Source organism: Acomys russatus, chromosome 2 (genome assembly GCF_903995435.1).
Source record: "Acomys russatus chromosome 2, mAcoRus1.1, whole genome shotgun sequence".
Classification (NCBI taxonomy): domain Eukaryota; kingdom Metazoa; phylum Chordata; class Mammalia; order Rodentia; family Muridae; genus Acomys; species Acomys russatus.
The window spans coordinates 78,980,164-79,002,435 of NC_067138.1; the positions used below are offsets into that span (position 1 = coordinate 78,980,164).

The following is a 22,272-nucleotide window of genomic DNA, read 5'->3' on the forward strand; positions in this document are numbered from 1 at the left end:
TCAGATCTGATTTCTCTCCAGATGAACAGACTCTAAGAGTGTCCAGTTTTCTGACTGTCTGGTGAACTAAAAGTTTAAAACTCCATGGTCATTATTTTCTTCTATAAGCAATACAGCACAGGCAGGAACAGCAAGCCCATTTCCTTTGTAGTCAAATACAATTACTTGCTTTCTTGAAATGTGCTTGGCACATCACCTTGAATAAGCCAGGTAATAATTTGAGTCAATGTGATGTCATTTGATGGAATAGACTAATTATAGAGGCTCATTTTTGACATAAGAGAAACTATTTACTGCATTCAAGAAAAAAGCATTAAGAAATTTAAGCTGAGAATTTCTTTTGGAGAATCTTTTTTTAGGACTAATTTCAATATAACAAAAATATATTACTGATCAACATCTTAACAGTACAACAAAAATTAATCTACTTACTTTACATAAAAGAAATTTAGCACATACCAGTTATTGCACAAATACTCATAAGGCAGTCCACAGGTTAGCAATAGCAGAAATACTGGTGTCACCTTACAGGACTAGAAAATAGGGTGGTTTTAGTGGTACCTCAAAAAGCGAAGGACTTATAAAAGAAGCAAAATCATAGAACAATCTGTTTGTGAGTACTGGGGCCACTGAGTGCAAGGTTCTACAACAGGTTTGGGGTGGAAATGCAGCAACTTTCAGAGATGCTGCCTGTGTCCGTAGAAAAAAAGAGCATTACTGTGAATTATTTTTTCTCTTACTCTTATCTTACCCTTCTCTTACCATTGGAGGCCTTGCCTAATAGTTCCACAAAATAAAAGAGAATTAACAGTAGTTAATTTAAGAACAAAGAGCTAACAAAGTCCCTATAAAGAGAAAATTGTTCAACATCATCTATTTTGTACTTTTACCCAATACAACTTAGCTAGCATGTCTTGTACCCACATCCCATAGAGTTGTTTTCTGTTTTGTTTGTGTTTCTAGTTCAATTGAATGTAAAATATATGCCTCATTAACTTAGTAGGTATTACGTGAGATTCTTGAATGTAGAAAATGTGATGTCACTCAAAAAGTTTCATAATATGTAGGAATTTTATTATGAAAACTTGGGTTTGGTTCATTGTCAAGGTAAATAATGACAATATGAAATTAAATTCAGACTTTAGCATCTTCTATTGTTATTACTATTAACATAATTGATAAATATATTTTGAGTTCTAACAAAGTGTACTGTATTAGTCTTCCTTTTAGTTACTATAATGAAATACTCAAGGCAAGGTAAATTTTTGTTAAAGTTATTCTTTCACAATAACAAATGTTGGTGGGTGTCTGGAAGAAAGGCAATCAACATTCCTAGTGAATACACAAATAGTACAGACATGGTGAAAATCTCTGTGGAGGTTTCTCAAAAACATGAAGGTAGAATTAATGTAGGAAATAGCCATTCTAACTCTGAATATATATCTGGAAGCATATAAGTCATTACACAGCAAAGAAGCATGCATACTTACATTTGATGCATCAATAGTGACAATAGTCACAGAATAGAATCAGCATATGTGCATATCAAAAGATGAATGGATAAAGAACATTCAGTGTATATATACAACAGGGTTATAGTCAGCTGTAAAGAAGAAAAAATATGCCCTTTTCAGGAAGAGGGATGGATCTGGAAATCATGTCAACTGAAATAAGCTAAATCTAGAAAGACAAACATCATGATTTCTCTGTGTAGAATGCAGATTTTAAAAATAGATATGAGAGTAGAATGTTGGTTATTTTAAAGAGTATGGTTCCCAGCAGCAAGGGTGTATGATGGTGTAATGCAATGCTGTATTTTAAAATAATATGTGTGAAAATAAAATGCAATCCATTACGTTTTACAATAAATATTTCCAGAACGTCTTATATTTTTCTCCTATTATAAGTCCTTGGCTTTGATACATCATTAAACCTATATTATTTTCTAGTCCTGTAAGGTGACACTGGTGTTTCTGCTATTGCTAACCAGTATATTGCCTTGTGTGGTAACTTTATGTACTAAGCTTCCCTTATATGAAATGAACAGATAACTTTATGTTGTATTATTTAGATGTTGGTCAGTAATATGTTTTTGTTATATTGATAATAGTTTTGAAAACCAGATTCTCCTGTATTAATTCTGGGCTTAAATGGCTATGTTTATCTTTCTGTTTTGGAAGCTAACAGTCTGAGATCTTATAGCTCCCCTCAGTTTGGCATTTGGTGCATGTGCACATGAGGCCAGAGATAACAGACTATCAGAGAGCATAGTGGTGAGCAAAGTTAGCATTACAGCCTTCAGTCAGGCCACATGTACCACTTTACCATTAAACTGAGGAGCATTTTCTAACATATAAGTCTTTCTTTGATGAACAAGCCATAGCAGGAACATAAAATGCATGGGAAAGTACCATGTTGTACCATAATTCTGAATGTGACAGTTGTGAACATTGAGTACCAGTTTCAACGGTTCATCTCTCCATCAGTTTATTCTCCTCTAAAGGAAATAAGAATTATTTGAAGAAAAAAAAAAGAGTTACTTGCAAACATTCTTCAGCTTTACACAACAAATATTTTCCCTTGGCAACTTGCTATTTAATCTGATCTCAAAGAATAAGATACAATGGTCTTGTACTGTATCTGTAATCACTATATCTGTGATAATTGTTTCTCTGATACTGCATAAAACTAAGCATATACTTATTATACATATATGTATATATATATGTATGTGTGTATGTGTGTGTTTGCAATTATTCATCATGAAAATATTTATGCATTCATAAGTGGATATAAAGGAGATTTGGTGTAGTTAAAAGTAAAAGTGAGGATTCATAAATAGATAATAACAGTGGATTTACAGAAGTGTAATTTGGAATGAAATGAGTTAAGGGTGACTAGCATGACAATAACCTGTATTGTTTTTGATCCTCCAGAACTCCCTTAACTATCCTTGTAGGTGGAAGGGTGCGACACCTGTCACTGGGTGTTATTTTCACAATCTATTGCATTACCCTCCTACATGTATGGTAACTCCAATTAAATGCTTTTACACACACACACACACACACACACATGAAACTTATAAATGGTAGACTTTTCTAAATATGATTAGTACTGGTTATTCCTCTCCCACCCTTCCACTGCCCTACCCTGTCACCCTTCTCTCGATTTAAGCCATCATCTCCAATAATCTTGTTCCACTTCACTTAATCTCTTTCTACAGCCCATCCTCCTTTACTTTCTTCCTGCTCCCCTGACTTTTTGATAATAAAAACTGTATTTCTGATGACATCACATACTTCGATTGTGGAGAAATTAAAGTTGGTAACTGACCAAAAAGCTTCCTCCTTGCTGGCTAGCTTTTATAGTACAGGAAGGTGCTATGCAGGCTGCTGGGAGGAGTAGTCATAAAAAGCTTACCTAATTGTGAAGACTGTGGTCCACAATAAAGAATAGCCTGGCAAGATAAGTCCATGGGTGCAATAGTGACACAAATGTTATGAAAATACCAAATTGGTTTATGTTTGCATTAAGGATCTGTTCCACAGGAGGACACAGATACCTAGTCCTGTAAATATGGTCAAGAATCCATGGTTGTGTTTCTCAAGGGAACCAGGAATGAATCTACTAGCATTTTACTATTATTATTATGTTAAATTGACATAGTACTATTGATCTCTACCCATTGATTAATTCCTCTCTCAGATGACAGTAGAAAAATATCTATGTTTAGCAGATGGCAGATAAAACAGAAATTCACAAGTCAAAGAGCAGTAAAATTATCATCCATAAATAAAATAACTATATGACATTCCCTTCACTAAGGCTCAAGGAACATCTTTGGAAGAGAAACCAAAAAATTACAATATCCAGAGGTTGGAAAAGATCAGGAAACATTCTTCTGGACATGAAGGAATTGTTGTCCTCATGACTCATAGAATCTGTACTTGTCTACACAAGACCTGTACAAGTTAAAGCCCATCAATATTTCAACATGGATGACAGAGGGGCTCCTGAGCGCCTATACGTAACTGAGCAGCTAAGTACAGTTGATGTCTTTTGAGGGAGGAAGAATCAGTTTTTAAAGTGTGTGACTCCTTGCAAATTGTTCATGCTTCAGTGAATAGTTCCATAACCATGAGTTTATGGAAATCACAAATTGAATGTGGTTGGTTATTAAAAAGTAAAAATTAAAAAAGATATGAAGTTGTGAGGAAGAGTAAGGTAGTAGATTTAGATCAGGGAGAAGTTTAAAAGAAGAGATGGGGATTAATATGATCAAAATACAATGTATCCCTATATAAAATTCTCAAATAATTAATGAAAATAGTACGTCATGAAAGAACTACAGGGTGTGATGGTAAATATTTGCATCAGGAAGGACTCTGAAAAAAATATATGTAGTATAAAAATACAAAAAAGAAAAGAAGGTTTCCTGGCATGTGCAAATGCCCTACTCCTAAAGAATGTGACACCTCTGTGAAACTAAAAGAAAAAAATGTTCTCAGAGTCAGTTGAGGATAATTTTACTGCTTAAAGATTTAGTGTAACAGAGCTTCTAGTAACAGAAATTCACAACCACAAAACCAACCCCAGCACTACAGTACATTTGTTAATTCTGTACATAGACCTCATCTAAGGACTGTCACTGTCCCTGTTTACCACAGTTAAAATTGTTCAGAGATACTGTCTTCAGAGAAACTCTATACAGTTTTTCTAAGCTCCTAATAAAACCCCACACCACAGCCACAAATGTTTCTTTTCTTTATATGAAATGTGAAAGTTAAAGAGACTTCAATGTGTTTCCAGGTAATGAAAATACAAGTGAAAAGATATGAAAAGTTTTCTTAGGGGATGGTGGTGGTGCATGAGAGACTATCACCCATGTAAGTGAATCAAATTAGGCAGGTTGCTGGCTGTATTATGCCAATGTCTACTTAGCTTCAGACATTAATATTTGCCCTGCAAAATGAGCTGTATTTATTGATAGCAATTATGGGACATTTTGAGTAGTTTTCATGACAGTACCCCATGACTAAAACCTTGTATGTTCTACTCTTACGAGAGGTATTAGTAAAAAAATAATTACTTTTAGATATCACTTGGCCAACTGCAATAAAATATTATAAAACCATCCAACTTGAATATTTTATTGGCAAATTTGAATAAAATTAGTCTTGAATATAAAGAACACAGGGACTACCCAAGTATAAGGATGTTGCCACAAAAAACAAACAACTCTGGCTTCTACAAAGGTCAAAAACTGAAAAGGAAGTGTAAGATGTGACAAGCTTGCTGTCAATACTGAGTGCTCATACACATAAAATATTGCAATAAAAGACCCAAGAGGCATTTATTAAATGATGAAGTTAAAAACTACTAAGTTCAGAAATCAATCTATAGTAATCAGAATAATTTAGATATTAGTTTTCTATTATTGCTGTAATTTAGTGATTTTAAAAAGAAGACAAAATCACTTTGTTTCACTTATGAAGATGACACAATTCTACTGAGATAAAGTCAAATTATACAGGGATACATTCTTTCTGAGGGTCCTTAGGGTACAGCTTGTTTCCTTGCTTTTGTTAGTTTCCAAAGGTGCCTCACATCTCATGGACGAAGGCTCCTTCATTTGTATTCAGTGCCAGAAGCAGAACATTTGTGCCTGCCTTGATTGTAAGAGCATTTCTCTGACCTTGCTTCTTCTTCCTTCTTCCCAGTTTAAGGATCCTTGTGATTATATTGAACTCAGCCATGGCATTCAGGATAGTCTTCCATTGCTAGGCCCTTAAATTTATCACTCATGAAAAGTTCCTTTTGCTGTGTAAGGTGACACATTCATAGGTTTTAGAAGTTAGAACATTGATATTGTGGCTTGAAGGGAACATCTTGTCTTATCCGTTAAAATTGGGAAAGTGGAAGGACATGACCCTAAAAATAAATAAATAAATTGCCACTGGAAGGTTGCTGTTCTCTACAACAACCATACTCATATTCAAAATAATTTTTAAAATTTAAAAGATTTTTTCACAATAGTGAAATACATGAGATAATCAAAGACTTTTATCCCTACTGACAATAACGCCAGCTAGAAACAGGGTTTCTTTTTGAAATAAAACTAGCTCTGAAGACACAAGTGAATGATTGAAGAGCTGCCCACAGGATGCTATGAATCTATTTTACAACAGGAAATAGAAAATAGGCTAAAATATGCTTTAAACTATTACCCAATAAAACTAAGAGACATCTACAGGCAAAGACTGATTGTCATCATAATGCGTCTGGAATGGCTATTATAGAAATTCACTGAGATGAAAACCTAGCTAATATGCCCTTTGCCTGGCCTCTTACTTCTCTGTTCTTTTCTCTCTTTGTCTATGTATCTCAATTGTCCTCTTCTGCCATCCTTCATAAGACTCTAGGAAGTATAACCCAAGTGAAGATTTGGCTTCCTCTGTCCATTGCATTATGGCACTATAGTTTAAATTATTGCAAGACTGTGAAGGTATCTATATCTGCGGTTCTTACACCTTAAAAATTTCCCAGCTTTACAATAAAGCTTAGTTGTTTAGGGGTTAAATGCTTTTAGGTCTACAGAGATGTTTTAACTTGATAATGACAAGATGTGATAGAGATTGATTTACATTTAGAATTTTAGACACACCAAGATTTGAAAGATGTTTTCTTCAAGGCTGTCAAATACAAATAGCCAAAACACTAAGTATGTAACATTTATATAATTTCTTTTTTTTTTTTTTTTTTGAATTCCAAACTCATTTGTTTCCCATTTTTCTATGGTGTATTTTCTTTTCTTTTATTACACATGTATAAGACAAACTACATACAGCAAGGAGAACCATGTGACAATCATGAGAATAAATTCTATACATGTTACATTCATAGTGACCTGGCCATCTGCATTCGTCTTGTTTGAAATAGGTGTTTTTCCTGTCTTGTTGGGTCTAAATTTCCAAATGATATTCAATATTTATCCTATCTCAACTCTAATAGCTTAACTTCTTTATCTTTATCTAAAAAGATCTTATGCCCTAACCAACTAACCTTTGTTGTAAAACTATACTATCTTGTCTTCAATGCCCTGATTGTGTCATGGTTCTTCTTGCTATAGGTAGTTTATTGTATATACATGTAATAATATAAATGTGTATACAAAAATTTAGAAATGCAATAAAAATTTTCCTATTTTAAGCCACACAGTTTCCAGTAAAACTATACTCATAAGAAGTAAAAAAAAAAAAAAAAATTCATCCTGATCTAAATTTGCTCTTTTAAATAGCATAGAGTATAGAGTCCACATTTTTTTTTAAAAAAATTGAGGCTTGAAGTATGACAAAACATGGTCCATCATTTATAAATTTTAATAAGAAGCATTACAAACCCATAAGAATAATTTACATTTAACTACATGCTGAATAAATTTACTTTATTTTAGGAGAAAATAAAATCATACAAAACCAAGACTGTCCTGGAAAACTCAGGACATGTGATCATTCCCATCAAGCCCTTCAGCATACTATTTAGTCATAAAGCCCACAATTTATTTTGTGCAGTGTCTGCCAGGACTCAGACACTATATGAACAAGGTCTTTTTTTTTCTTCCATATGAAATCATCTAAACTGAGTATTTGAATTTGTCCCAGGGTCTAGCTTATTCATTCAGTCTGGCACACTAAATGCACAATAAGTACAGACTGAACAAATGCTTGAACAACCTAAGATTAGCTGCATAGAAGAAAAGCCAAATTTTCTTTCTGCCAGCATTAGTAAAAAGCTCTTAGATCATTCTAGTGAAATAAATGCTAAAGGCATTTGATCCTAAAAGGCATGAATCTCTTAGAATAGATCATTTATTATTTGAATATCATCATATTGCCATAAAATACTGTGGCATGTATTCATGTATTATTTATATTCTAAGTCTTCACTCCTATGGGGTTTTGGCATTGAGTCTTACAATGTTCACAATTATTTTGGTGCTTTTCCTTTTAAAACTTCAATCTCATATTTTCTCCACAGTTTCTTCTTTTGCAATACAGACAGACTGAAGCTTCCTTGTCACCATTCTCCATGTCCAAGCCTAAGGAAGAGAGAGCTTGTCCGACCACTTAGCTCTTGACTTACACTTGGTCACTTTCATGCTGAGGAGAAGGTAGAACAACCACATAAACTCTTTTGGGGGAGTAGAATTTCTTATTTTTTTGCAATCCATATTTATACCCTCTCTCCACAGTCATGTATAAGTATATGTATGCATAATGTGTATGTGTGTGATGCGATACATTAGGGGTGTCCCAGAGTTAGAGTTAATCATCCCAATAAATTAGTTCCCATGGCCACTTCTGGTTTTCTAGTTTTGGAAAAGTTACATTTGAAATTTAAAATCAAGGATGCCTGTTATTCTCTTTGTAATCACTGGTGGAGTGATACCTGAAAATTGGGATTCTAAGGCATGATTACCATGTGCCTAGCTTTATTCTTATGCTCAGTGCTCTACACAACTAGGCCCTTTGTCCATTTTATTTTTCTCTTTCTTTCTACAACCTTAAAACTGTAAGCATAGAATAAACAAACATGATAATGTAATGGTAAATTCATAATGTATTCCTACATATCTCTGTGCCTCATGAGTATGCCTCAGTGTCAAAGAGATGAGTTATATATTTTAAAATCCAGATGGGACCTAGAGAGATAGCTCAGCAATTAAGAGCACTTGCTGCCCTTGAAAAGATGTATGTTCAGTTTCTAGCACCCACATGGTGGTTCACAACTGCTTGTAACTCTAAATTCAGGAGATAGAGAGCCCATTTCTGGCCTGCTGTAGATATCAGGCACATATGTGACATACATGCATATATGTAGGCTACAGTGGTTTGAATAAGAACACCTCCCATAGACTTGAGCATTTGAATCCTTTATCCATCAAAGATTAGAACTCTTTGATAGGAGTAGGAAGATGAGGAGGTGAGGCCTTGGTGAAGAGAGTGTGTCAATGAGGGTGGGCTTTGAGGTTTCAAAAGCATATGCCAGACCTAGACTCTCTCTCTCTCTCTCTCTCTCTCTCTCTCTCTCTCTCTCTCTCTCTCTCTCTCTCCTCTCTCCTCCTCTCTCTCTCTCCTCTCTCTCTCTCTCTCTCTCTCTCTCTCTCTCTCTGTGTGTGTGTGTGTGTGTGTGTGTGTGTGTGTGTGTGTATGTGTGTGTGTGTCCCTGCTTATGGATCATGATGTAGCTCTCACATACTTTTTTCTCCTTTACTATGCCTGCTGCTAAGTTCCCTGCCATGAAGATAATGCCTCTGAAACTGTAAGAAAGCCCCCATAAAAATGGTTTCCATTACAAGAGTTTCCATGGTCATGGTGTCTCATAACAGCAGCAAAATGGTGATTAAGACACAGACAAAATATGCTTGTACATAAAACATAAAAGAATATTTAAGAAATGAAGAGTCATTTGGCAAAATATCACAGAGATGTTGTGCTATCACCACTCTCAGCAAGAGGAGACCCGAATTGTTGTTGGCCCCTTCATAATGATTTCTCCATGTTACACAGTATATAAGTGGCATATTTAGAAAGGTATAATTCTGTGCTGTGACCAGGGTTGGTTTTTAATTCTGTCTTGTTAATAGAACCTCATACTTTTGTCAATTGATGTTTAGATCCAGGAATTCTCCTGCAAAATAAAATCTTTGCCATTTGTCAAGGTCTATATAACATACACAATCACAATCCTACTCACATTCAACACTTATATACTCTTTTATACACTCATACACACACATATTCACCCCCAGCCCATGCACACAAGCTCACATCCACACACTACTTTAAAGAACAAAGACACCAAAGTCATTTGTCAAAATGTTGACTAAGGAAAGATTTTCAATATCTTTAAAATAGTTGAGTTTCACGTAGATAGCTCCCAGAGTCTTACAACCTGAACCATCTCTACTCAAAGGGCAAGTATTTTGCAACACTGAAAGGCAAGGCTAACAAGATGACACAGGGAGTCTTGCTTAGTATGCAATATATTCACCACGTTAATTACCAAGATTTATTTTTAAAAAACATTTCTATGTTTTCAGGTTACTGGGCATTTACCTTACCTTATGTATACCTTATACAGTTACTGTGTATAAGGTCAGAAAAGGATTCCTAACAGGGCATAATGCAGCATCTGAGACACTGTAGCATGTGGGAGCTGAGCCAGACTTCAGAGAAGGTCAATTCTAATGGATGGTTAACAGAACTCTAGACAGCACTAGCTGTGCCTTCCTCTATATGAAATTACATGAACAATTATAGGTAAAATTCCAGTAATAAGCAATCCTCTAAAGTGCAAATACTAATAAAGAGTTAAAATAGCAGCCAGGTTTGATAGTGCAGGCCTATAATCCCATCATTTTGGGAGGTAGGAGGATCTCTGAATTTGAAGCCAGCCTGGTCTAAAAAGTGAGTTTCAGGACAACCAGGACTACACACAGGAACCAAGTCTTGAGAAACCAAAATAAATGAATAAAATAAAATAAAATAAAGGGGGTTGTTTAAAATACTATAAACAGTGAGATACACCTAAAAATGTAACACAGCTTGTAATTTTGGAAATGCAAAAATCTCCTAGATGTTATCCAAGGGAATACAATAAATCATGATACTCTTTCTGAAAAAATATCACATAACACTTAATATTAATGATTAGATCAATATGTATTTTTAAAACACACTCTGAGAGTCCAGTTACCTGCCTTGAATGCTCAGCTCTGCCACTTAGTGTCTATGTAGACTGAGCCATGCTGGTGAAGGCTTTCTTTTCTGAACTGTAGCCTCTGTCAAATAGAGCAACAATAATACATAGTTTCAAAGTTCTTTTCAAGAATCAAGGAAGGGATGTATGCAAATAACATGATATTAAGTGGTCAATAAGTGTTAGGTATTATTCATTCGTAATGGATATAGCAATGCAGAAAAATACAGTTGATGATGTTTAATAAAAATACCAAAATTATGTGTATTTTTCTACTCAAATGTAACGGTCTTTTATAAGTTCCCTAACATTCCCTGGCTTCCGTTATGCCATTTAATTTGAACTGCATGTTCTGATGCTGTTCCCTGAGCTCCTGTGTGGAGCAGCTGAACATCATGCTGCCACTCATCCTGGCCCTGAGGAACATGAGAACTATGGGTCAGGTTTTGATAAGGGTGTTCAAAATTTGTTTTTCCGGCAAGCTCAAACTGCACAGTATCAACGATGCTCTTAAACCAGAAAGCCTATCCTTTTCTGATATTTTGTACTGGCTACTTTTCTTGCTATCACCTGAACTTGTGTATTTTCTTTTGTGCTCGTACATCAATTATCAGTCAGAAACACTCACAACCAAAATTAGGTGACATTCAATTTCGAATGCTGCCTAGTTCTAAGGAGTTTTAAAGTATTGAAGCATAAATTCAATTAGAAAAAGCCATTCTCACTATGAATGCCTTTCCACTTATCCTGCACATACACATCATACTGGTACACAGCTTATATATGCAGATTCAGCACGGTTGTTGATTAATCCTCAACACACTGGTTTCCTTTTTGGTAAAGATGGACATAAACCCTCATCTAATGAACTTTATTTATGATATTAAAAATAATGTGGCCAAGTTTTTAACCATGAGGATGGACCCCTTGTCTAGACTAGGCACTGAGTTACATCCCCAGCTTGCCATACTCTTAAAAGATATAACCAAATAACCATTGTTCTAAACTGTCAGTAAATTGAAGCTGTGGTTCTGCCACTATTTTTTTTTTTTTCTGTTTTAATATGTGCTTCCATAGTTAATGAACAAATGGCAGGTATCAGTATGGAACTCCCATCTCTACTCAGACTTCTTCATGAGGTATGGCCATATTAGGGAGGCATCAAAAGAGTTCCAATTCACATGGTAAATGTTAATTAATCTTGTTATTTTTATTTTAGCAAGATATTGGAATAAAAGTTATTGTGTTTTCTTTCCACACCTCAGTGGACCATCCTTTTACTATTATTGACTACACGCTCATCTGTCCACTCAGAGACCACTGACACAAATGCTTCAATTAAAGCAATATACACTTTAATTGTATCAAAACTTTTTTTTTTTTTTTTTTTTTTGGAATTATAAGAACTGTTTTCCTGAATTTCACTTTAAAAGTTATGCTAAGGTCCCTACCTGATATACCCTGCATTATATAGTGGACATTTCTAACTGTGCTTGTGGATCCCATAAGCCCCAACACATGAATAAAGGAAATATGGAATGAAAAGCGTTGCCTTTGAGCTTCATTGTTAATAGAAAACACGGTAGTCTTATTGGGGCCGCAGTAGCAGCCACTTCTTTGAGCATTCTCTGTTTAGACATTACTGAAGATCATATATTAGCTTACCAAACTTGGCCTTGGCCCTTTGTGTGTGAGGTATTATACAAAATTTAAAATATATTTGAATGTTATCTGTTTATCAATGTCATCCACCTCAAACCAAAACTGACTATATTGTCTCATGAGTGTCACAGAAGTAAAGGTAGGGAGACAGGTGGAGCTTCTGAAAGGAGCCCATGAGGCATCTCCACTGTCACTTTTCTGTGAGAGCTGCCAGCTCTGAAAGGCTGTTGAAACCACATTCTGAATTCACTGGAAATTGGTGTGTCATTCATTGGAGTGCTACCTTGTGACATCTTGTATGTTTGGAAAATAAATTCATAAACTACAATCACCGCTTAAAATACCTCCCCCCAAGATATTTGTATAATCTATTCATATTTTCCACTACTTCTTTAACTCTTCTGGTTTTAAAAATAAGTGAAACACATCTCAGTATTCCATTTAGACTTCTTATGTCACTCAATTAAACATCACTTTCAAACACAGGTGCTTCCTTCTGCAAACTAACTTTATCTTCATTGTGTGGGAGTAGACATGTACCTACATGCCTGGACCTAAGATTTTCTTTACTTGATACTTGCTCTATACTAGGCTGGCCTTGAACTCAGATCTGCTTGCCTCTGTCTCCTGGATTAAAGGCATGTTTATATTCCAGCCAAATCACACGGACCTAGAAGATCTTTGAATGTAATCTCTTGCCAGAGCAGCCATGCTCTGAAGTAAAATTCCTCTACAGATTATTGTAGAACAACTTGTAAGATTTGATTCTTACCTTCTACCGTGTGAGTGTTCTTACATCCTGCTCTTTGGTTCCTTGAAGCTAGCTAGAAGGGAAGAAGTTTCCATGTTAGTTCCAGTTTGTTTTTTCCATATTTTGCAACCAAAGAATACTGTGTCTTTAGCAAGAGGGTCTTACTGTCTGGATATGGTGATGAATATTTGTAGTGGTTACCACTGCTTTTTAAACTTTATTTAATTTAACTTAACTTTTGATTTAATTTATTTAGTTCCTTTTTCATTTCTAATACTTTGTTTTAAAGATTTTGATTTCCTAGAATTTCTCATGTTGTTGACTCTTTTGTTCATATTGTCAAGTTTCTTGTCAATTTTCCTGACCTTCTTCTTTATGTTGTCAATTGGAATAATCTGCTTCTTTTTTATGTCAATATATTCTACCAGTGAAATGAGAATGTTTTCTGACATTTAACTTATTTTAGTATCTTTCAGTTAAGTATTGAAAAGTGAGTATATTTTGGAAGACTTATGTCACATTCCCAATTTATTTATTTATATATATATATATTACACACACATATATATGAAATACTTAATTACATTTATAAATAAGCATACTTATTTATTAAATATACCTACATTTATATTATATATTTAAATATATTTATAAGTATAAATTTATAAATTATAAACATATGTGTATATATATTGGTTTCTATGTTGTAACTTTTACATAGGTTTGGATATGTCTCCTTATATTGAGGTACATCTTCTTATTGAGAAGTTGTACTAGGCAGCATTCTCTAGAAAAACAAAGGCTATAGAATGTACCTCTATTCTAAAAGGAAAGTCGGCAATGGATGCCTGCAGGTTAGAGACAGAGAATCTGGTAGCTGCTCTATCTAGATACCTCAGTCATCCCAGTTTTCTGCAATTGGCCTGAAAGATCACTGGAGAGTCACTGCTACTATGGTATATGGCCAAAGAAGTTGGAGTCCAGTGCATTATGCATACTTGCTCAAGGAAGAAATGAAGGCAGGCAATCCAGTTTTGCCACCAGAGCCGTTCAAACTCAGGCACCACTTGGAAAGTACTTCCTGCTTTGACAGCTTGTCTTCACCTTGATTAACCATCTCTGGAAATTTTAGGCTTTCATAAATGTGTCTTCCAGATGATCCCAGGTTCCTAGCTGATCTTCAAGAATGAGGATTCACAGCAGCCTACACCTGAGGGCTGAATCTCCAGTACTACTGGGTGCAGAGAAAACTAAGACCTGTAACAACAAATGACTACATCAAACACAAAATGTATGGAAACACACTGAAAAATTAAGTACTTTCCACTGAGGCTTTTACAATGAGTACTAATCCAAAAATAAGAAGACTTGTAGAATTTGCTATGAAGTTAGAAATTACTTAGCACAATTAGTAAATAGTGAGGAAATATGATAAGCTAAGGGTTTAGGAAGGGGGAAAATAGAGTAGAAACACAGAAGAGTAGAAGAAATAACAAAATTTATAGCAAAATTTAAGGCAGTAGAAAAGAACAAGAGATTAGAAAAGTTTAAAAAAGAAAGAGAAAGAAAAAAAATAAATGTAATAAAGGGGCGGATTGTGGGCTGGAGAGAAGCTTAGTGGAAGAGCACTGCCTGCTCTTCCAAAGAACCCAGGTTCAATTCCCAGAACCCACACGGCAGCTTACAACTGTCCATACCTCCAGTTCTAAAGAATCTGAAACTCTTATACCAATGAATATAAAATTTTACAAAATTAAAGAGTAAATGAAGGGGCTAATCTGTGAGAAGCCAAGGAAGAAGAAACCATGATCAAGCTGTATTGTATTTAAAAATATATTTTTAATCAAAAAGGCAGATTTCCCAATTAAAATACTTCAAAAGCAAAATCAGGAAATGGAAAATGGACAGTGAAATATATGAAAAGGTTTGCAGAAAAGAAAGGGAAGGGATAAATGTATTATTATAGCCTTGGAAATGAAAAATAAAGGGATGTCCTATGAAAGTCTTCACTTACCAGGAGATTGGGATAGAAGCTGAGACTGTCTATTGGGACTGTAGGTGAGAGACGTATGAGAGAATGGGGAGATAGAAGGATCCTGAAGTTCCTAGAAACCCAAAAGAAGAACATCATGATGGGCAGATCTGGACCCAGGAGGATTTGCTCAAACTACGGCACCAACCAAGGACAATACATGCAGTAAGCATTGAACTCCTACTCAGATCTAGCCACTGGACAGGACATTCTCCACAGTTGTGTGGACAGCAAGGACTGACTCTGACATGAACTCTAGTGCCCCATATTTGACTACTTGTTCTTGGTTGGGAGGCCTGGTGGCCATCACAGAAAGGATAAGCAGGGCACCAAGATTGAGACTTGATAGGCTTTGACCATATAATGGGGAACGAGGTCTCCTTCAGTCACAGACATAGGGGAGGGGAATAGGGTGAAAGAGGGAGGGGGGAGGAACAGGGGGATGCAAGTGAGGGAATAACAAAGGAGATCCGAATAAATTAATTAAATTTAAAAAATAAATAATAAATTTAAAATATAAAATAAAAATTATTCTTTGAGATCTGATTTAATATATATGTCCAATATACAATTATAGAAAATTTATTTAATTTAAACTGTTTTTTATAAAAAAAAAAAAAAAAGAAAGAAAAATACAAATGAAAACCTTTAAGAGATTCTGAATGGAAGACATCAAAAAAACCTAACCACATGTGTGTGTGTGTGTGTATATGTATGTATATGTGTGTATGTATGTGTGTAAAACAATATCCAAATAAAAACAGATGCATGTATGAAAGCAAATGAACTGCAAAGACATTGAGAATTTAAAAATACAATAAAAGTAAATAGTCAGGGCCTCCTCTTGCCTTAGGCTTCCCAGTCCGTGGGCTTCAAAAGTTAACCTACTCTCTCAAGACCCTCTAGATGATGCCCCTCAGGGTAGCTAATATTCTAGTTGTGGGTTCCACACAGAAGTGCTTGGAAGTGGAGGAGCAGCCATAGTGCTAAAATTGGCACAGGTAGGGGGCCTGTCTCTATATTTTCATGGCCTCCTGGGTGTCAATCACCCACGGATGTCTGTGAGTATCATGTACACCCTCCACAGCTGCTCTGTAGCCATGCACCACAGAGAGGTGGACCCAGAGGTTAACCCACCTACTGTCCCCCATGGAAACTTAGTAGTAAGCAATGTAGTCTCTCTGTGAGCCCCATGCAGTGACAATGTTGTTTAGGTGGCCATGGAGAGATCATTGTCTAACTGTATCTCACAATTAAGATCTAGGTGAGTGAGGGTCATGAGCTGGTTTTATGTGGGTGTCCCTGACTTTTGTTTATCTTATCTTGTAGAAGCTGCTCTGCCACTGCCACCTTCTCATTTGGAAGGTGCCTAGATAAGGTTGTGTGGTTAAATTCTGTGGTGCACAACCCTCTTTCCACATTTTTCATCTAGCCTTTCACTTTGCTTTTGGATTTCTAAATGTCTTCTTCATTTTTCAGGAATAGTCAGTTTTTGTTTGTTTGTTTGCTTGTTTGCTAGCTTTTTCTTCTTCTGACTCTCTTTATTACCAACTCACACAGAGGCAATTTTTAGTCTGCCATCTTACCTGAAAATGTTCCAGGGCTTTTTCCACTCAAGCCCTTAACAGGTGAGAAAGTTTGTGATTCCACAAGTTACTGACATACTGATATTCGCTAGGGGAGAAGAATGTTGAATGCTTAGCACCCTCACTTAAGAACCAAGACACTAGCACACACACACATACATAAATACATACATACATATATACATACATATATACATACATACATTTAGTGTTGCTCATATGTATAAATGTTTATGGCCAGTAAGAAAAGCTCTTGTTAGGATGATGCACACAGACCTCTATCACTAAGTCGCTATGCTGCGTTCACTAAGCTACTTTTAATTAATTAATTAATTATTCACTTTACATTCTGATTATAATCAGGTGTACTGGTGTGTTCAGGGCTTTTGGATTTGTTTTTAGATTTAAAGTACTCTTTCACCCGAAGTTGTGAAATCTTCACTCGGGAGATAATCTCTTAAAAGGAATACTTCACAGGATAATAACTATGGCATTTGGATTATCAAGATACAAGTTCACTAATGATTTTTTTTTTTAATCAGTCAGTCACCTTTTATTGGACACTAGTTGTCAGGATAAGAAGAGTCTGCCACAGTGGAATTCTTCGTGGGTGGGGCTTTCAGGCATGCAGTGCCCTTCATGGTGACCCCTCAGTGGTACTTCCGTTGCCGCTCGTGATTGAGTTCCTTGTAAGAAATGCAGTAGCTGAAAACCACATAGGCTGCCAGCACCATGGTAATCCTCGAGATGCTGCCTTTCCGAACGTTGATGTACTTGTAATACCACTGGTAACCTCACCAGAAGGCTCTACAATCCCACTGGGGATGAAATTCCACATCAGGATCCATCTTGGCATTTCTCCAAGTTTAACCTCCATGAGGTTCTCCTACAGAGGCACGAGCGATGCCATCTTGCACTCCTGGTGTCCGCAAAACCCCACTAACGATTTTCTTTTTTTTTTTTTTTTTTCTTACAAATTCAAATACCAAGCAAGAAAATGCTAAAATTATTATCAAATCTACATCTAACCTGGGGAATCTTAGACTAGTCACTTAGTCCCTCGGCCAAGGCAAAAATCACGACTTTCTGCCTATTTTTATGAACTTTGTTTTGTTGTTGTTTTGTCTTTTGTTATTTTAGTTTTTGTTTTGAGACAGGGTTTCTCTGTTACACAGAGCACTGGCTGTCATGGACTCTTTGTAGACCAGGCGAGCATCAAACTCATAGAGATCTGCATGCCTCTGCCTCTGCCTCTGCCTCCTGAGTGCTGGGATTAAAGGTGTGTGCTATGTTTAAGAAATAAAATAATGTGAATGTCAAAATAATTGTATTACAGCTAGTGTTATAATGTTACAGTAGTGCTCTAGATCGCTGAAGAGGAGTAATATATTTGTGTCTATATACATTTAATTTAAAGACGTCTGTTTCATCCCACAAAACTGTAATGGAAAGTTTAATAATAATCAGAATGAGGAAAGTCTGTTCTAAAAACAGAAATTTATAAAACATTATGAGTGTTGGTATAATATGCCTGGTAGTGTATAAAACTCTAGTGTTTCCTGGAGAACCTTACTTGGTGTACTGACTAGTTTTGAGTATCAACTTGACACAGCTATAGTCATCTAAATTAGTGATCATTGTGGGAGGGACGAGGCCATGGTGGGTGATGTCATTCTTGGGCTGGTGGTCCTAGATTCTATATGAAAGTTGGCTTAGCAAGGCATGAAAAACAAGCCAGTAAAACAGTACCCTTTGCCTCTGCATCAGTTCCTGCTTTCAGGTTTCCTGCCACGTGTTGACTGATTATTAGTATTTAATATTGACTCAGTAGTTACTCCATAACCAGATATATACCCATATAAACACACAGAGAGACTTGGATATATTTAATTATCCCAGAGCATAATACTGTGCAATAATTTTGCTTTATCCTAAACCAACCCCCAAATTAGTATAGTTTCCTCCCATTCAGATTTTCCACATTATACTTGTTTTTTACTCATATACTAGATCTGGCTCTTTCCTCCTGGTGCTACCTGGTCCTCTCACATGCATTCCTACTGTCCTTCCTCTTCTTTTTCCTCTCCTCCCTGAACCAGGATGTCCCACACTATTCTCTATCTTGCTCAACATTGGCTAGTTGGCTTTTATTGGCAATTCAGAGAACAAATGGTGATGTGAGACAGGAGATACTTAGAATAAACATCACAATGCAATGTCCAGATTGACACCAGAGTGTAGGGCAAAGAAATCAGCATTTGAATAAACAGGGGTAAACTGTACACAGTCCACAAGAACATTATGCCAACAGTGTGGGGTTCTGGTCCTACTTCCTTTAATGGAGAGATTTAAGCAGAATAAACCTTTTCCTCCCTAACTTGTTTTTTGGTTGTGGTGGGTTTTTCTTGTTGTTGTTTCATTTTGTTTTTGTTTTTTCAGGAATAGGAACCGAACTAAGACACTTGGATGACCCAAAGAGGTGGAAGTTTCTCCACCAATACTCATTTTCATGTTGGGTAGCACCAAAGAGTATTTTGTTTTTATTTAAATATTTGATCATAAAAAGAAACATTGGAAAAAAAGAATACTTTAAACATTTTTTTGATGATTAAGGAATTTATTTTATTTTACATTTTTTAAATTTATTCATATTACATCTCGATTGTTAGCCCTTCCCCTGTTTTCCTCCCATTCTTCCCTCCCTCCCACTTCTCCCCTTCTCCCCTCCCCTACGTCTGTGATTGAGGGAGACCTCCTCCCCCTATATATGCTTTTAGAATATAGAGTCTCTTCTTGGTAACTTGCTATCCTTTCTCTGAGTGCCGCCAGGCCTCCCCATCCAGGGGACGTGGTCAGAAAAGGGGTACCAGAGTTCATGTGAGAGTCAGATCTCACTCTCCACTCAACGGTGGAGAATATCCTGTTCGTCGGCTAGGTCTTGGTAGGGGTTCGAAGCTTACTGCCTATATTCTCCTTGGCTGGTGCCTTAATTTGAGGAGGACCCCAGATCTGCCTGTCATAAAGTTCTTCTTGTAGGTTTCCAGGACCCTGTGGGTCCTACTATTTCCCGAATCTTCCATGCTACTCTCACCTAAAGTCTCAATAGGGTGTCCTCTCCTCTGACCCACATTCTTGGTAAGTAAAATTTTTCATGGTACATATCCCTTGGACTAGTATTTTGATATAAGTGAGTATATACCGTTTGTCTCTTTTTGCTTCTGGGTGAACTCACTCATTATGATAATTTCTAGATCAATCCATTTGTCCTCAAATTTCGGGAATTCCTTGTTTTTAATAGCTGAGTAGTATTCCATAGTGTAAATGTACCACCGTTTCTTTATCCATTCTTCTACTGAGGGACACTTAGGCTGTTTCCATGTTCTGGCTATTATGTATAAGGCAGCTATGAACATGGTTGAGCATATGTCCCTGTTGTGTGGTAGGGCATTTTCTGGGTATATTCCAAGGAGTGGGATAGCTGGGCCTTGAGGAAGCCCTATTTACATTTTTCTGAGAAAGTAGCAGATAGCTTTCCAAAGTGGTTGTACTAGTTTGCATTCCCATCAGCAATGAAGGAGTGTTCCTCTCTCTCCACATCCTCGCCAACATGTGGTGTCATTTGAGTTTTTAATCTTAGCCATTCTGATGGGTGTAAGATGGAATCTCAGTGTCATTTTGATTTGCATTTCTCTGATGACTAACGAGGACGAGCATTTCTTTAAGTGTTTCTCAGCCATTTGATATTCATCTGTTGAGAATTCTCTGTTAAGTTCCAAGCCCCATTTTGCAATTGTGTGGTTTGGTTTTGTGGTGTTTAATTTCTTAAGTTCTTTATATATTTTGGATACTAAACCTTTGTCAGATGAAGGGTTGATGAAGATCTTTTCCCAGTCTGTAGGCTATCGCTTTGTTCTACTGACAGTGCCTCCTGCCTTACAGAAGCTTCTCAGCCTCATGAGGTCCCATTTACTAATGGTTGACATTTAGGCCTGGGCTGTTGGTGTACTGTTCAGGAAATTGTTTCCTGTGCCTATGTGTCCCAGGCCCTTCCCCACTTTTTCATCTAACTGAATTAATTTCTCTGTTTTTTTTTTCTTTTTATTAATTTATTCTTGTTACATCTCAATGTTTATCCCATCCCTTGTATCCTCCCATTCCTCCCCCCCCCATTTTCTCATTTACTCCCCTCCCCTATGACTGTGACTGAGGGGGACTACATCCCCCTGTATATTCTCATAGGGTATCAAGTCTCTTCTTGGCAACCTGCTGTCCTTCCTCTGAGTGCCACCAGGTCTCCCCCTCCAGGGGACATGGTCAAATGTGAGGCACCAGAGTACGTGAGAAAGTCATATCACACTTTCCACTCAACTGTGGAGAATATTCTGATCATTGGCTAGATCTGGGAAGGGGTTTAAAGTTTACCTCCTGTATTGTCCTTGGCTGGTGCCTTAGTTTGAGCGGGACCCCTGGGCCCAAATCTGCCTATCATATTGTTCTACTTGTAGGTTTCTAGGACCCTCTGGATCCATTTATTTTGCTATTCTCCCATGCATCTCTCATTTACAGTCCCATTAGGATGCCCTCCCCTCTGTCCCAGTTTCCTGGTAAGTGAAGGCTTTCAAAGGACATGCCCCTTGGGCTAGTATGCAGATATAAGTGAGTATATACCATTTGATTCTTTCTGCTTCTGGGTTAACTCACTCATTATGATCATTTCTAGCTCAATCCCCTTGTCCACAAATTTCGGGAATTCCTTGTTTTTAATAGCTGAGTAGTATTCCATAGTGTATATGTACCACAGTTTCTTTATCTACTCTTCTACTGAGGGACACTTAGGCTGTTTCCATGTTCTGGCTATTATGAATAAGGCTTGCTATGAACATGGTTGAGCAAATTTTCTTGTTGTGTGCTGGAGCATCTTCTGGGTATATTCCAAGGAGTGGAATAGCTGGGTCTTGAGGAAACCCTATTCCCATTTTTCTGAGATAGCACCAGATAGATTTCCAAAGTGGCTGTACTAGTTTGCATTCTCACCAGCAATGAAGGAGTGTTCCTCTCTCTCCACATCCTCGCCAGCATGTGGTGTCACTTTAATTTTTGATCTTAGCCATTCTGATGGGTGTAAGATGGAATCTCAGAGTTGTTTGATTTTCATTTCCCTGATGACTGAGGAGGTTGAGCATTTCTTTAAGTGTTCTCTCAGCCATTTGATACTCCTCTGTTGAGAATTCTCTGTTTAGTTCCAAGCCCCATTTCTCAATTGGGTTATTCGGTTTGGTGGGTGTTTTAATTTCTTGAGTTCTTTATATATTTTTGGATATTAGACCTTTGTCAGATGTAGGTTGGTGAAGATTTTTTCCCAGTCTGTAGGCTGTCGCTTTGTTCTCTTGACAGTGTCCTCCTGCCTTACAGAAGCTTCTCAGCCTCATTGAGGTCCATTTATTAATGGTTGACATTAAGGCCTGGGCCGTTGGTGT

General features: G+C 36.6%; 1 pseudogene; it reads right to left on the minus strand.

Moving 5' to 3' along the window:
* Nucleotides 1–17,441: 17,441 nt before the first annotated feature.
* On the minus strand, nucleotides 17,442–17,705 carry LOC127207150 (ATP synthase subunit f, mitochondrial-like; annotated as a pseudogene).
* Nucleotides 17,706–22,272: the final 4,567 nt, after the last annotated feature.